Genomic DNA, 18,288 nt, shown 5'->3' with positions numbered 1-18,288 from the left:
TTGTGACCTGACCTACCCCAACAAAAGATTCCTGGATCAAGAAGTTTGCAACAACCAATCTTGTCCCTCCCCACATTGTCTTTAAAAATATTTTACTGAAAGCCTTTAGGGAGTTCAAAGTTTGGCGGGTGGTCATGAACAACCTCTTTCCTTACACATACAAATATTTTCCAATATTCTTTCCTGGAAAATTTGATGGACAGAGGAGCCTAGCAGGCTGCAGTCCATGGGGCCACAGAGAGTCAGACATAACTAAGCAACTGAGTGTGCGCATGCATGCACACACACGCAGACACACACGCCACCTCTCTCCTTGTATGGCCCTGCAGTAAACCTTTTTCTGCTCTATATGCCAACGTTTCAGAATTGTTTGCCTTCACTATGTATGGTCACACAAATTTGTGTTCTGTGACACTTTGAGTCTCAGCTCTCACCCTTACATTCCCTGTGACCTGGAGCAAATTGCATAACCTCACAGGCTGCAGGTTCATCATCTAAAAAATAAAAGTTGCCCATATCATAGAGTTTTTGTGAGAATTAAATGAGATGATGTGATTAAATTACTTGACAGTACGCCTGGTCCAACCAGGTCATCCTAAAGGAGATCAGTCCTGAGTGTACTTTGGAAGGACTGATGCTAAAGCTGAAACTCCAGTACTTTGGCCACCTCATGCGAAGAGTTGACTCATTGGAAAAGACTCTGATGCTGGGAGGAATTGGGGGCCGGAGGAGAAGGGGCCAACCAGGATGAGATGGCTGGATGGCATCACTGACTCGATGGACATGAGTTTGAGTGAACTCCGGGGGTTGGTGATGGAGTGAGAGGCTTGGCGTGTTGTGATTCATGGAGTTGCAAAGACTCGGACACGACTGAGTGACTGAACTGACTGATGCCTGGTCCACAGTACCTACCTTCCAAATGTCAACTTCATGTCACCTCAAGCTAGTGACACTGAGAAAGAAAAGTCAAAGAGGAATTCATGAACCAAGTTACTATCTACAAGGCAAGCTGAAAAAGCATTTATGGTAAAATTATGGGTAGACTTCTGTATGTGTTTGTACATGAATGCACATATATATGTACCTGTAAGTTTTATATAGCTAGAAAACAAGGTCATTTCAAAACTCTGCCATTATTCTATCTATCCGAGACATGTTACTCCAGTTCTCTGCCAGAAAAAAAATGTAAATTTCCTATTCGTGTCACCAGCACGATGGGTGATGCACACTTGTACATTTCCAGCCCAACTCCCAGGAAGAATGAGTATAAATGCAGCAATTAGCACACTGTTATACTAAACTTCAAAACCTTGTCTGCTATACTTAGGATCACAGACTTGACACTCGAGCACAGTTTGGCAAGGAAAGAGTTTCTCTCTGGCTAAATAAACACTGTTTTCCATTTTAAAAATGATAACTCCAATTATACAAAAAAATAGAATATACTCCTCCCCTAAAAATGTCTCTTAGTGCTCCCGAGATACTGCCTCTTCCTGTAATGGTTGTTAGCAGAGTTTGCTTACATTCTTACAGTTTTATTATAGATACTCTACCGTTTTACCCAGGCTTTTCCTTCAATATCGCAAAGCTTATTTTTAGCAGAGTGGTTAAATCTCTGAAACATTCTCTTCCAACAACACAAGAGAAGATTCTACACGTGGACATCACCAGATGGTCAATATCGAAATCGGATTGATTATATTCTTTGCAGCCAAAGATGGAGAAGCTCTATATAGTCAGCAAAAACAAGACTAGGGGCTGACTGCGGCTCAGATCATGAGCTCCTTATTGCCAAATTCAGACTGAAATAGAAGAATGTAGGGAAAACCACTAGACCGTTCAGGTATGACCTAAATCAAATCCCTTACAATTATACAGTAGAAGTGATAAATAGATTCAAGGGATAAGATCTGATAGACTGAGCGCCTGAAGAACTATGGACAGGGGCTCATGCCAGTGTATAGGAGGCAGGGATCAAGACCATTCCCAAGAAAAAGAAATGTGAAAAGGCAAAATGGTTGTCTGAGGAGGCCTTACAAATTGCTGAGAAAAGAAGAGAAACTAAAGGCAAAGGAGAAAAGGAAAGATACCCAAAGATACATTTGAATGCAGAGTTCCAAAGAATAGCAAGGAGAGATAAGAAAGCCTTCCTTGATGATCAATACAAAGAAATAAAGGAAAATAATAGAATGGGAAAGACTAGAGATCTCTTCATGAAAATTAGAGGTACTGAGGGAACATTTCATGCAAAGATGGGCAAAATTAAGGACAGAAATGGTATGGACCTAACAGAAGCAAAAGATATCAAGAAGAGGTGGCAAGAATACACAGAAGCACGATACAAAAAAGACCTTCATGGCCCAGATAACCACTCATCCCTCATCACTCACTCATCACTCACCAAGAGCCAGACATCCTAGAATGGGAAGTCAAGTGAGCCTTAGGAAGCATCATTACAAGCAAAGCTAGCGGAGGTGATGGAATTCCAGTTGAGCTATTTCAAATCCTGAAAGATGATGCTGTGAAAGTGCTGCACTCAATATGCCAGCAAATTTGGAAAACTCAGGGGTGGCTGCAGGATTGGAAAAGGTCAGTTTTCATTTCAATCCCAAAGAAAGGCAATGCCAAAGAGTGTTCAAACTACCACACAATTGCACTCATCTCACACGCTAGCAAAGTAATGCTCAAATTTCTCCAAGCTGAACTTCAACAGTACATGAAGTGTGAACTTTGAGATGTTCAAGTTGGATTTAGAAAAGACAGTGGAACCAGAGATCAAATTGTCAGCATCTGCTGGATCATCGAAAATGCAAGAGAGTTGCAGAAAAACATCTACTTCTGATTTTTTTACTATGCCAAAGCCTTTGACTTGTGGATCACAATAAACTGTGGAAAATTCTGAAAGATATGGGAGTACCAGACCACCTGACCTGCCTCCTGAGAAATCTGTATGCAGGTCAAGAAGCAATAGTTAGAACTGGACATGGAACAAGAGACTGGTTCCAAATTGGGAAAGGAGTATGTCAAGGCTGTATATTGTCACCCTGCTTATTTCACTTATATGCAGAGCATATCATGGGAAATGCCAGGCTGGATGAAGCACAAGCTGGAATCAAGATTGGATGCAGAAATATCAATAACCTCAGATATGCAGATGACACCACCCTTATGGCAGAAAGTGAAGAACTAAAGAGCCTCTGGATGAACGTGAAAGAGGAGGGTGAAAAATTTGGCTTAAAACTCAACATTCAAAAAACTAAGATCCTGGCATCTGGTCCCATTACTTCATGGCAAATAGATGCATAAACAATGGAAACAGTGACAGATTTTGTTTTAGGGATGCTCCAAAATCACTGCAGATAATGACTGCAGCCATGAAATTAAAAGACACTTGCTCCTTGGAAGAAAAACTATGACTAACCTAGACAGTATATTAAAATGCAGAGACATTACTTTGGCAACAAAAGTTCATCTAGTCAAAGGTATGTTTTTTCCAGTAGTCATGTATCAGTTTGAGAGTTGGACCATAAAGAAAGCTGAGCACTGAAGAACTGATGCTTTTAGACTGTGGTGTTAGAGAAGACTCTTGAGAGTCCTTGGACTGCAAGGAGACCCAATCCTAAAGTAAATCAGCCATGGATATTAATTGCAAGGACTGATGCGGAAGTTGAAACTCCAATCCTTTGGCCACCTGATGCAAAGAACTGACTGCTTAGGCAGAAAGAAAAGGGGATGACAGAGGATGAAATGGTTGGATGGTCTCACTGATTCGAAGGACATGAGTTTGAGTAAACGTGAGAAGTTTATGTTGGACAGGGAAGCCTGGCATATTGGAGTCCATGGGTTGCACAGTCAAACAGGACTGAGCAACTGAACTTAACTAAATCTCTGAAAACAAACTGTGATATCCAGGACATTCCCTTTACCTGCTGTGTGTCCCTAAGCTAGGGACTCAAAGTCTGTAAACCTCAAACTTTTACATGCAAAGTGAGGATAATGAAAGCCACCAACTTATTACAGGGCCCTGTGAGGGTAAAGTGAGATGATCCATGTAAAACTCTTAGGAGAATCCTGGGTAAAAAGTAAGAACTCAATAAAATTATTATTGTTTATAACTAGGAGGACTTTTTTTATTACAAATAATGACAACAACAAAAAATTCAATTGACTTCAGCATATGGAACCACATTTATTTCCAAAATGTCAAGTCTGAATGTAGACCTGGACAGAACCAATCAATGGGGTGGTTCCTACTCAGAGACAAGCCGTGCCCACCAGGTGGCAGAACACCGCAGTGGAGCGGTGTTGGTCCAATCCCCCACAACCCTAATGCCAGCAGAGAGAGCCTCTTCCTGTTATCACATGCACAACTCCCAGTAGTCCTTCCAACTGGCTCAACCTGGGTCACTTGCTCACCCAAAGCAATGACAATTGCTTAGGGAATTTGATGCTTTGAATGACTAATTATGGGAGGCCAATTAGTAGCCCCCCAAAAATGTTCACTGATCTGAGGAACTTGTGAATTGGATACCTTACAAGGCAAAAGGAACTTTTCAGATGTCGTTTGATTAAGGATTGCGAGAGAAAAAGATCACCCTGGATGATCTGCGTGCCCCAGTGGAATTACAAGCATTCTTATAGGAGGGAAGCAGAAGGGTCAGAGGTCAGGCAGCATGACAACGGAATCAGAAATTAGAATAAAATAACCACAAGCCAAGAAAGGCCAGCAGGCTGTGCAATCTGAAAGAGACAGGGAACATATTCTCTTCCTGGGGCCTCTGAAAGGAAACAGCCTGCCTGCTGAGACCATGAGGTTAGCCCCAAGAGAACCATTTGACCTCTGACCTCCAGAATGGTAAACCTCTATGTTTACGATCATTTGTTACAGCCACACCAAGAGAACAAAAATGCCAGTCTTGGGTCACGATCTTCACTTCCCTGTGTATTCAGATCACATGCAGGAAAATGGAGGAGGAATAATTCTCAAGAAGGAAAACAGAGATTCTGCCATCAGAATAGAATGAATATTGGGGTAAAATTCACGTCTGCATATCAATGTTGGCTTTGTTGCTGTAGCCTTTTCCTGTTGTTATTCTTTTTTTAAAAGTCTGCATAAAAAACACTACCATTGTTGACTATATCTTTGAGTAGCTTTCTATAGTATATTTACTTCATCTTCTATACTTCTAAGTTGGATCCTTTAACAAGGTATTTTTCTTTGTTCATCCTGGACATGCATGATGTTGAGATAACAGCAAAGGCGATCTGTGCAGTCAGTTGACAGGTTATATTCCTATTAGTGTTGATCACTGGACAAGATCACATGACCTAATAGTAGTTATAACCATGATCAGACAATCGAAAAACGAAGTCAGTTCTGGCAACTTAAGTGCTAGGCCTTCTTCTTTCCCTAACAGGTTTGTTCATCTTAAAGATCCTGCTTTCCTTCCTTGGGTCCTGATTCACGATCTGCAGATTGTGTGTGTTCTGTGTGTGTTCAGTCGTTCAGTCATGTCTGACGCTTTTTCAACCACATGGACTGTAGCCCGCCAGGCTCCTCTGTCCATGGGATTTCCCAGGCAAGAACACTGGAGTGAGTTGCCATTGCCGTCTACAGATAAGTGGGAGCTGAATGAACAAAGTGATCTCAGAGTCATCTTCTGAGTTTATGCCTCTGTCACTCCATATTAGTGGCATCGACTGCAAGGGAATCACAGCCTCTGGTGCACAGAGATTTTGGGGTGTGGGGAGCAAGCAGTTCTGAGTTTGGAAATGTTGGGATAACAGTCAAAAGAAAGTTGACAAGAGGCCAGAAACACTCAATTCCAGGGCCAAATCCAGCATCACCCACTTTTCTCTCTTACGTACTATTACGCCTGTGCTCATCAGGTCCGACCGTTAGTGGCCCCATGGACTGTAGCCCACCAGGCTCCTCTGTCCATGGGATTCTCCAGGCAAGAACACTGGAGTGAGTTACCATTGCCCCCTCCAGGAGATCTCCCCGACCCACGGATCACGAACCCTCATGAATCCTCATCTCTGTGTCTCCTGCATTGGCAGGGAGGTTCTTTACCCCTGTGCCACCTGAAAGTTCTTATGTAACTATAAGAACAATGTACTGAGTCCACAGCCAGGATAGTAGAGGAGGCTATTAGTGAGCGAGGAAACGGACAGGGAGAATTTATTTCCCTGAGAGTGGCAGCAGTATACTGAAATCATCTGGGAGACTTTTTTTTTTAATTGTCAATGATGTAATCACAGAAAAATGCCCCTCAGCCAAGTTTATTCTGATAGTGTCTTTAAATGTCAGGATTCAAGGTGGAGGGTCTTGGGCAATGTGAGCAGAGTCTCACAAGTGATTTTGGCACATCTTCACTCCCCAGTCTACCCCAGCTGCCCAACCCCATTGGGTCTAGATTATATGTCACATCTTTTGTATTTTCTACCTTAACTTGGATTTACCCTCTATGCGCTTCTCCCAGTGTAGGAACTCATTACACACTGAAGAAAGACATGGAACTATCCCCATCACCTTATTTCCCACCCGATAACTTCCTGGGCCAAGGTGCAGACAGAGCTTTATGCCAGCCATGTCCAGAGCGCAGAGCAGTAACCCAGCCCAAAGTGACCTCCATCTGACAGGCTTAGGTGGCAGAGGTTCCCCCAGGACTCAAAGGTAGAATCTTGAGTTTCCCAGACAAATGCACACAGGTCAGAACTCAAAAGTGGCTAACACACACAGGCTGTCCCCCACAGAGGGCTTCTGGCCACTACACAACATGGAAGGTTCAGAAACTCAATTTTCCCTGACAGTTCAGTATCAGGCTCTGCAAGACAAGCTACTTCAAGATCTTTCTAGCAAAGAGGGACAAACAATTTTGTCCTGGTCAATGGGGGTAGATGCTCTATCCAGGGAAGTGTCTGTCATCAAGACCCATGCTATGTCGGACCATTTACAAGTCTTTCTAGGACTGCTCTAAAAAAATAAGAACGTCTTTATCTAATGTGGAGTCATTATCACTATTTATGACTCAGAACAAACATTCAAATCATGAGGAGATAAAGCAATTCAGCAAATGAGAAGAGACTAGAAAGCTAAATAAAAAGAACCACTGGGATAGGACATCTCTGCTTTATCAAAGACAACAAGGCTTTAAAAATTAGGATATAATGGCTTTACAATATTGTGTTAGTTTCTGCTGTGCAATGAAGTGAATCACCTATATGTATAAATATATCCCCTCCCTCTTGGACCTCCCTCCCACCCCAGCCCCATCCCACACATCTAAGTCATCACAGAGCACCTAGCTGCGTGTCCTACTCTTTATAGTGGGTTCCCACTAGCTACCTAACTTACGCATGGTAGTGTACATGTGTCAATCCCAGGCTCCCGGTTCATTTCACCATCCCCTTCATCTCCTGCATCTACATGTCCATTCTCTTTGTCGCATTTCTATTCCTGCCCTGGAAATAGGTTCATCTGTACCATTTTTCTAGATTCCACATATATATGTTAAGAAGCCATGATTTAAAATGAGAAGACTACATCAATGCCTTTTACAAGAAAATGAGGAGTCCAAAGACCTATATGGAATGATTTACTGTAGGTCAAAAACTGTGTTCCTTCTTTCCTGTTCACCACCTTATTTAATCTTCACAACCAAATTTAGAACTGTGCTGATTCTATAGATGAAAACATTGAGGAACAAAACACCAGAATGTATTGTACTGGTGTATATGTGGGAAGAAAAATCTCCCCTTCCACCCTTTCTCACACAACCTAGATGCTTCTCTTGGTCTGAACTGAAGACTCTTTGCCCTCTCATGCGAAATATTCCAGGGCTCACTTCCTGGAGGAGTTAAGGTGATGGTGGTGCCTAGAACAGGGCCTTATTAATACCCACCAGTCACTGTGCACCTGATCAGATGCTTGTCTGGGACTTCTTGACAAGTCACTCGTGTAATTTTAGAATTTTGTTTCCCAGTGCCAGAAACCAGCATCAATTGGCAAAAGTAAAACAAGAATTTGGTATGGACCAAATATTGGGGCATTTGAACAAAGGGGCTAAATAAGGCGAGGGGATAAATGCAGGACCTATTGGTTTTTAAGGAAACTGAAACCAGGAGCACAGAAGGCTGCCAGAAGACATTCTCTTTTTATCCCTATCTTGGTTTGTACCTATAGTCCCACATGACTCTCAATATCTTGCTAGAGGTGGACTTACTCCATGTAGTAGGAAACATCTCTCACCTTCTGAAAGCTACTGAGTTATATTCATTCTGGTCACAGATTTAGAAATTAGCTTACCTCCTCTTCTTTATCCTTCCATCTTCTTTATCCTTTCCTCTGTGGATGGGCATTTAGGTTACTTCCATGTCCTGGCTATTGCAAACTGACTGCGATGAACGTTGGGGTGCGTGTATCTTTCTGAATTGTGGTTTTCTCTGGGTATATGCCCAGCAGTGGGATTGGTGAGTCATGTAGTAGTTCTATCTTTAGTTTTTTAAGGAACTTACATATATACAATGGAACCCTGAAAGTGAAATTGAAAGCGCTAGTTGCTCAGTCGTGTCCAATCCTTTGTGACCCCATGGGCTGTAGCGCACCAGCCTCCTCTGTCCACAGAGTTCTCTAGGCAAGAATACTGGAGTGGGTAGCCGATTCTCTTCTCCAGAGGATCTTCCCAACCCAGGGATCAAACCCAGGTCTCCCAGACTGGAGGCAGATTCTTTACCAAAATGAGCCATCAGAGAAGCCCCGATGGTATACTATTTAGCAATAAAAAGAAACGAAGTTGGGTATTTTGTAGAGACATAGGTAGACCTAGAGTCTGTCATGCAGACCGAAGTAAGTTAGAAAGAAAAAAGCAAATACCTTATATTAACACATATATATAGAATCTGGAAAAATATTGGTACAGATCATCGTATTTACAAAATAGAAGGGACAAACATACGGATACCAAGGAGGAAAGGGAGGAATGGGATGAATTAGGAAATTGGGGCTGACATATATACACTATAGATACTATGCATAAAATAGATAACTGGTGAGAACCTACTCTACAGCAGAAAACTCTACTCAGTGCTCTGTGAAGACCTAAATGGGGAGGAAATCCAAAAAAGAGGGCACACATGCATAGGCACAGCTGACTCACCTTGCTGTAGAGCAGAAACTAACACAACATTGTAAAGCATCTATATATCAATAACAAAAGTTTTTAAAAAAAGAAAGAAGCCCACCTCATGTTGGCTGTCCACCCTTGGACCATCAACTAAGGCCAGAGAAGTAGCTCTGTATGTTCATGGTAGCTCCTGTTCTGACAACACAAATAAAGAGGAAAAAGAGAACTTTCCAGAATAGTAAGCCTACTGGGCTAACTGTACCACTGGCACCCAGGACATAATGGAGGCAAACATCCATGGGGCAAGAGAGAAGTTTCTACTAAGTCTAAGGTAAACATTTCAGCATCCTGGAAACTCTGTTACATTTTCAAACTCGGAGTAGGCGGTTGTCAAGACTTTAGAGCCTGCCTGCACTCACTTATTCATTCCTCAGACATTTACTTGTGCTAAAATAGAAGAGAAAATAAGAATAAGATATGATCCCTACCCTCAGAGTTTACTGCCTGCCGGGGGAAACAGACAAATATACTAATGATGTCAGTATTGTGAGCAGAGTGTATTAATGAAGGTCCATAGAGGGCAGTGTTTTTCACGCTGTGTGTTGAGACCCATTGGCAGGTCATTAAATCAATTTGGTAGGCTGCAGACAGCATTTTTTTACAAAAGAAATAAAACGGACCAGAATATATCAGTGGGCATTGCACAGCAGTAAAGATGCAAGAATTTTGTTGAGACAATTGCATTTCAATGGCGTGGGAAGCTCTCTATGTGTCGGCTTGTGCACCAAGTCATGATGTAAAATATATTTCTAACTTGAGGTCACTGTCAAGAGTCTTTGAAAGATGCTAATATGGTGTGAGTGGGAACACAGAGTAGAGATATCTAGATGAGACTCCTAGGAGATGGTAGAGGAAGTTTTCTGAAGAAGGGAGCTCTTTGGCTGAACTTTGGAGAAAAGGCAGTAATTTCAAGAGAAATGGCTCAGTCATGTCTGACTATTTGCAACCTCATGTACAATAGCCTACCAGGCTCCTTTGTCCATGGGATTTTCCAGGCAAGAATACTGGAGTGGGTTGCCATTTCCTTCTCCAGGGGATCTTCCTGACCCAGAGATTGAACCCCTGTTTTCTGCATCTCCTGCATAGTGAGGTGGATTCTTAACCACTGCACCACCTAATAGAAATGTCAGCTTCTGAACAAGGCACAGAGAATTCATTCAGAAAGCAGGACAGACTGAAGAAGTCTTGTGACTGTTCAGTAGCAGTTGTTGACCTACAATGGGTCATGCCTTGTACCTTGATCCCTCAAGGGCACCCGAGGACCAAGAGCTGATGATGAAGAGATGGGAAGAACATGTTTATCACTGCAGGCATGAAGTCATGAATGACAATCAGATTAAAGTATTACAAAACTTTAGAAGTGTTAAATGTTGCTTTTGCTTACGAACCCAAGAAAGCTTCATGAAGGAGGAAGCGGTTTTTTTTTTTAGTTAGCTATTAATATTTCACAAACTTGGCACAGGGATCAAACAGGCAGGGTTTATATGCCTGACTGTGGGGAACTGGGTGGGGAGGAAGATGGAGAAAACATTCCAAGAAAATTTCAGCACCAAAGAAAAAAAGGAGACTTTGAGTAGGTCCACCTCTTCCCTTGAGGCTGCCTCAAACCAATGATTGTTGTTCTTTGTACAATGGCAAATAAAATCCAATTCATTATTTGACACTCACATATATGCTCACTGGAGGGAATCAGCCCTGCATTTTGGTTAAAAATCAGATCTGCAGACAGGCTGCCACTTACTTGCTGTGTGATGTTGGACTAGTTACCTCGTCTTTCTGGGCTTCAAAGTTCTCATGGGTGAATTCATAACTTTGGCCACCATGGAGGTATGCTGCTCAGATCTTGAAGAAAGAACTTGATAAAAAGCTAACAGCACTGTCACTAGCTATCCGCCTTCAGCAGCACCGCCACTGGTTTCCACTGCAGAATTCAAGCTGAAGCCACGCCCTTCAATGAAGAAAATGAAAGTGAAAGTCACTCAGTCATGTCCAACTCTTTTGCGACACCATGGATTGTATAGTCCATGGGATTCTCCAGGCTAGAATGCTAGAGTGGGTAGCCTTTCCCTTCTCCAGGGGATCTTCCCAACCCAGGGATTGAACCCAGGCCTCCCACATTGCAGGTGGATTCTTTACCAGCTGAGCCACCAGGGAAGTCCAAGAAGACTGGAGTGGGTAGCCTATCCCTTCTCCAGTGGATCTTCCCAACCCAGGGATCAAACCAGGGTCTCCTGCACTACAGGCGGATTCTTTACCAACTGAGCTGTGAAGGAAGCCCTATGCCCTTCAGTGGCCCTAGTCAATGACAGAACATGGATACACATACCATTTGTCCAACATGGGGCTTTGTTAAAGGGCAAGCTTCATGTGGATCTCCTCCTTGGAACTGCCAAGACATTGTCAAAACTGCATCATAGTCAGAGTCTCACTCTGCCTATTAATGATTCTGCTTCCTCCGGACTCTGCCCATTCAGAGGTGTCAGGGCAGCTCTGTGGCCTGAAGGCTTTCCCCACCCTCTCCTGCATCTTCCCTCTTAATCTTTCACTGGCAAAATGGCCAAGGAGCCCCTTATCCTGCCCAAGCACCTATTTCCCTGAATGGACACAACACCCAAATACTGACTACTCCAGGTCTCAGTTCTTGAATCGCTCCTCCTTCTTATTTCCCAGATAAGCCCACTTCATTTTTTAGGGAGGCTCTATACAGTCAACAAAAACAAGACCAGGAGCTGACTGTGGCTCAGATCATGAGCTCCTTATTGCCAAATTCAGACTTAAATTGAAGAAAGTAGGGAAAACCGCTAGACCATTCAGGTATGACCTAAATCAAATCCCTTATGATTATACAGTGGCAGTGAGAAATAGATTTAAGGGACTAGATCTGATAGATAGAGTGTCTGATGAACTATGGAATGAGGTTCGTGACATTGTACAGGAGACAGGGATCAAGACCATCCCCATAGAAAAGAAATGCAGGAAAGCAAAATGGCTCTCTGGGGAGGCCTTACAAATAGCTGTGAAAAGAAGAGAGGCGAAAAGCAAAGGAGAAAAGGAAAGATATAAGCATCTGAATGCAGAGTTCCAAAGAAGAGCAAGAAGAGATAAGAAAGCCTTCTTCAGCGATCAATGCAAAGAAATAGAAGAAAACAACAGAATGGGAAAGACTAGAGATCTCTTCAAGAAAATTAGAGATACCAAGGGAACATTTCATGCAAAGATGGGCTCGATAAAGGACAGAAATGGTCTGGACCTAACAGAAGCAGAAGATATTAAGAAGAAGTGGCAAGAATACACAGAAGAACTCTACAAAAAAGATCTTCACGACCCAGATAATCATGATGATATGATCACTAATCTAGAGCCAGACATCTTGGTATGTGAAGTCAAGTGGGCCTTAGAAAGCATCACTATGAACAAAGCTAGTGGAGATGATGGAATTCCAGTTGAGCTGTTTCAAATCCTGAAAGATGATGCTGTGAAAGTGCTGCGCTCAGTATGCCAGCACATTTGGAAAACTCAGCAGTGGCCACAGGACTGGAAAAGGTCACTTTTCATTCCAATTTCAAAGAAAGGCAATGCCAAAGAATGCTCAAACTACCGCACAACTGCACTCATCTCACATGCTAGTAAAGTAATGCTCAAAATTCTCCAAGCCAGGCTTCAGCAATACGTGAACCGTGAACTCCCTGATGTTCAAGCTGGTTTTAGAAAAGGCAGAGGAACCAGAGCTCAAATTGCCAACATCCGCTGGATCATGGAAAAAGCAAGAGAGTTCCAGAAACATCTATTTCTGCTCTATTGACTATGCCAAAGCCTTTGACTGTGTGGATCACACAGAGATAAACTGTGGAAAATTCTGAAAGAGATGGGAATACCAGACCACCTAACCTGCCTCTTGAGAAATCTGTATGCAGGTCAGGAAACAACAGTTAGAACTGGACATGGAACAACAGACTGGTTCCAAATAGGAAAAGGAGTACATCAAGGCTGTATATTGTCACCCTGCTTATTTAACTTATATGCAGAGTACATCATGAGAAAGGCTGGACTGGAAGAAACACAAGCTGGAATCAAGATTGCCAGGAGAAATATCAATAACCTCAGATATGCAGATGACACCATCCTTATGGCAGAAAGTGAAGAGGAACTAAAAAGCCTCTTGATGAAAGTGCAAGAGGAGAGTGAAAAAGTTGGCTTAAAGCTCAACATTCAGAAAACAAAGGTCATGGCATCTGGTCCCATCACTTCATGGGAAATAGATGGGGAAACAGTAGAAACAGTGTCAGACTTTATTTTGGGGGGCTCCAAAATCACTGCAGATGGTGACTGCAGCCATGAAATTAAAAGATGCTTACTCCTTCTAAGAAAAGTTATGACCAACCTAGATAGTATATTCAAAAGCAGAGACATTACTTTGCTGACTAAGGTCCATCTAATCAAGGCTACAGTTTTTTCAGTAGTCATGTATGGATGTGAGAGTTGGACTGTGAAGAAGGCTGAGCGCCGAAGAATTGATGCGTTTGAACTCTGGTGTTGGAGAAGACTCTTGAGGGTCCCTTGGACTGCAAGTTGATCCAAGCAGTCCATTCTGAAGGAGATCAACCCTGGGATTTCTTTGGAAGGAATGCTGCTAAAGCTGAAACTCCAGTACTTTGGCCACCTCATGCAAAGAGTTGACTCATTGGAAAAGACTCTGATGCTGGGAGAGATTGGGGGCAGGAGGAGAAGTGGACGACCGAGGATGAGATGGCTGGATGGCATCACGGACTCGATGGACGTGAGTCTGAATGAACTCCGGGAGATGGTGATGGACAGGGAGGCCTGGAGTGCTGCGATTCATGGGGTCACAAAGAGTTGGACACGACTGAGCGACTGAACTGAACTGAACTGAATGCCATTCCTATGTTGAAGTCTCTCAAATTTGTGACTTGGCCCCAAACTGTCTCCTGAACTCCAGATATATCCAATCCCTCTTTAACATCTCTACTGGCTCTCCAACAGGAACCTAAGACAAAACTGTCCAAGTTTAAACCCACCATCTTTTATCTTAAAGCTGGCCTTTCTTCTTTCTTTCCCATCTCGGTAAATAGCAACACAACATTTACAGTTGCACAAATGCTTTAGAGTCATCTTTGATTTCTCTTATTCTGTCATAGTCCACATCCCATTCATCAGCAAATCCCATGGGCTTTACCCCTCAAAAAATAAATAAACCAAAAGAACAACAACCAAAAAACAAACCACTGAACCCAAGCAGTTCTCATCCCCTGCACCAGTACAATCCTGTCTCAGCCACTGTCCACCTCTCTGGATTACTGCCATGGTCCCCTACTTGGGCTTCCTAGCCCTGCCCTTGAACCTTCCAATCTATTCTCTGCTGGGTGCTCTGCTGTGCTCAGTCACTCAGTCGCGTCAGACTATTTGTGATCCCGTGGACTGTAGCCCACCAGGCTCCTCTGTCCATGGAATTCTCCAGGCAAGAGTGCTGGAGTGGGTTGCCATTTCCTACTTCAGGGGCGTTTCCCTACCCAGAGATCGAACCTGAGTCTCTTGAGTCTCATGCATTGGCAGGTGAATTCTTTAGTACTGAAACCAGAATACCCTTTTAAAATGCAAACCAGCTCATGTCATTTTCATCTCAAAGCCCCCAACAATGTCCCCTGCCATTCAGAATGAGCCTTTCACAAAATAATCTGTAAGACCCATGTTAGTTGTTCCCTCCTTCACAGTGTTCCCCTTGTTCACTCATTTCTTGTTCTCTATGTATTTATGCACGATGTGTTTAGTTGCTCAGTCATGTCCAACTCTTTGAACCCATTTATTTGACTGTAGCCAACAAGGCTCCTCTGTCCATGGGATTTTCCAGGCAAGAATACTGGAGTGCATTACCATTTCCTTCTCCAGGGGATCTTCCTGATCCAGGGATCAAATATGCATCTCCTGTGTCTCTTGCATTGCACGTGGACTCTTTACTTGCTGAGCCAATGAGGAAGCTCCTGTACTCTAACTACATGAAATTTACTCCTGATCCCAAATATTCCAACATGTCCCTGAAAGTGAAAGTGAAAGTGAAAGTGAAGTTGCTCAATCACGTACGACTCTTTGCAACCCCGTGAACTGTAGCCCACCAGGCTCCTCTGTCCATGAGATTTCCCAGGCAATAATATCGGAGTGGGTTGCCATTTCCTTCTCCAGGGGATCTTCCCAACCCAGGGATCGAACCCGGGTCTCCTGCATTGCAGGCAGATGCTTTACCCTCTGAGCCACCAGGGAAGCCAAACATGTCCCTAGCCTGAGATTTTCTTCATGCTATTTCCCCCAGATATCTGAATGGCTCCTTCTCTTCCCTTCTCCCCATTTCTGCTCATATGTCCCTTATCAGTAAAGCCTTCACTGAACTCTTTCTGAAAAATTGCATAACCCAGAACTCCCTTTTCCCTCCCTTGCTACACTTGTTGTAACACTCTTAACATTTAGCTTAATTGATGTTTGTCTTATTGCTCTCTTATGCTCTGCTAGGATGTAAATTCCAATGGGCCAAAATGTTACACTTATTTTAATCCTTATCATATTTCCTAATGCCTATCTCAATGCACCGGGCTTCCCTTGTGGCTCAGCTGGTAAAGAATCCGCCTGTAATGTCGGAGACCTGGATTCCATCCCTGGGTTTTGAAGATCCCCTGGAGAAGGGAAAGGCTACCCACGCCAATATTCTGGCTTGGAGAAATCCATGGACGTATAGTCCATGGGGTTGCAAAGAGTCAGACACAACTGAGCGGCTTTCACTTTCACTTTCATTTCAATGCATTGTATGTGGCAAGAACCCAATATGTGTCTGGTGTATAAATTAATGAATTAAGATAATAATAGTGCTGACCTCATACAAGGGTTGTGGTCTCCAATGATTGATATAAATACTTTAGAACAGTAACTAATACATAATAAGTACTCAACAGCTGTGTTTGTGCTACTAACATAAGCATTAACAAGTATTAGTCATGTCTCCCTTGTATAAAGGGAGCACATAAATGCAGTCTCCATTCTGGGGACAATGTTTAACAAAATAATCAGGTAGGGGCTACAGAATCTAGACACATCTGTAAAACGGTTTGTTCAGGAAAATTTAGGACAACACATCCCATGTAGGTAAGAATGTAAAATTCACCCACAAAATGAGAACTCCAGCTTACTGTCTTCCTAATAAATACATTGTATAAATACTGCACAGTTAGATTTCTAGTGTAAATGTCAATTTCTTCTTCAATAATGTGAAGGATTTTTAGCTAGGTTGAACTGAAAGGCACAACTCTAGTTTGCCTGAATTTTTTCCTCTTTCATCTCTGAAGTTTGGAAACTATTTTTTTTTTCAACAAACATTTTTGGAGTGCCTGATATATCAAGGCATTGTGTAAGGGGAAAATGATTCAGCAGTTAACAAGACAGGCTTGGTTTCTGCCTTCATAGAGCTTATGCTACCGGGGGACTTCCCTGGTGGCTCAGCTGGTAAAGAATTCACCTGCCAATGCAGGCGATGCAAGAGACAGGGATTTGATCCCTGAGTTGGGAGAATCCACTGGAGAAGGAAATGGCAACTCACTCCAATATTCTTGCCTTGGAAATCCCCTGGACAGAGGAGCCTGGTGGGTTACAGTCCAAAGGGTCTCAAAGAGATGGACATGATTGAGTGCTCATGCACACACATGCTTAGGCTATCAAGAAAGGAGCTAATTAAATAAAGAAATCACAGTAGGAAACTGCTACGGTAGTGGAAGTACAGGATGCATACGATAGAAACAAGTAACTTAACTCAGCGTGAGGAACAAAGATGAAGATATTAAGATGAACAAAAAGAAGATATTTAAGGTGTGTGAAGTTGTCCTTATAAAGATTAAAATGCAAAACAAAATGAAACAAAAACCCTCCTAACAAAGAAATTATCCCGGTAAAGCAAAGGATACTTGTAGACAGATGGGAAATATGTACAATGGCTTGAAGCCTGGCGAGAACATCAGATCTCCCAGTCTTAAAAGTTCTGGAAGGTGTTCTTCAAGGTAAAACAAGGCTTACCTGCTGTGTCACATGAATGACTTGCCCATAATGAGTTGAGTTTCTCAGACTCTATTAGCAAGTACAGAAAATTCTTAATCTTCCTTTAATGCATGCTCAAAGTTGTCATTAAATATTAATAAACAAAGTTTCATTTTTAATATGGCACACTCCAAATTTGTCTCCTGAACACTTTTAAACTCTGGACAGGATTTCCTATCTGTTATCACGGCCCTGCAATCGGTCTCACTCAACAGCAAGAGTCTACAGCTGGCCTTCCCTGCTGGCACAGGGGTAAAGAAACTGCCAGCCAAGGCAGGAGACACAGGTTCAATCCCTGGGTCAGGAAGATCCCCTGGAGAAGGAAACAGCAACCCACTCCAGGATTCTTGCCTGAGAAATCCCATGGACAGAGCAGCCAGGCGGGCTACAGTCCATGGGGTCACAAAGAATCAGACATGACTGAGAGACTAAACAACAACAGGCCCTGGGCTTTGGACATTGACCTTCTTTCCGGGCTGGAGTATATGACTACTGTAGCTCTTCCAACTTAGTACTGGAGACACTTCAGTTTGGTCTCTCAGTCGTGTCTGACTCTTTGTGACCCCATGGACTGCAGCACACCAGGCCTCCCTGTCCATCTGGAGACAGAGCTGAACATTAATCCTGAATGCAGGCACCACATGAGCGCTTTGCCAATTCCATCTACTATCAGGCCAAAACTACAGATGTTCTACAGGGCACTGGAGAGAGTGGCAGAGCCCAGGAAATCTACAGGGTAAATAAGGAGATAGGGCATGTAAACGCAAAAAGACAATTAATAACACAATACGAGCTTTATAGATCGACCAGTGGTTTCCCCAGATAATGTAATAGAAAATCAAGGAAAGGAAAGACCGTCATGATCAGGAAAGATATCTCAAAGCAATAGCAGTTTGAACTGGATCATGAGGAATGAGTGGGATTCTGAAAGACGGGTATCAGCTGGCTAATTCACACAGGGAGAGGGAAGGTGTGAGAGTGGGAGGCAGAGAGGCAGTGGAGAGAGCCTAAGTTA

Source organism: Budorcas taxicolor, chromosome 6 (assembly GCF_023091745.1).
Source record: "Budorcas taxicolor isolate Tak-1 chromosome 6, Takin1.1, whole genome shotgun sequence".
Classification (NCBI taxonomy): domain Eukaryota; kingdom Metazoa; phylum Chordata; class Mammalia; order Artiodactyla; family Bovidae; genus Budorcas; species Budorcas taxicolor.
This window is presented reverse-complemented; position numbering follows the sequence as displayed.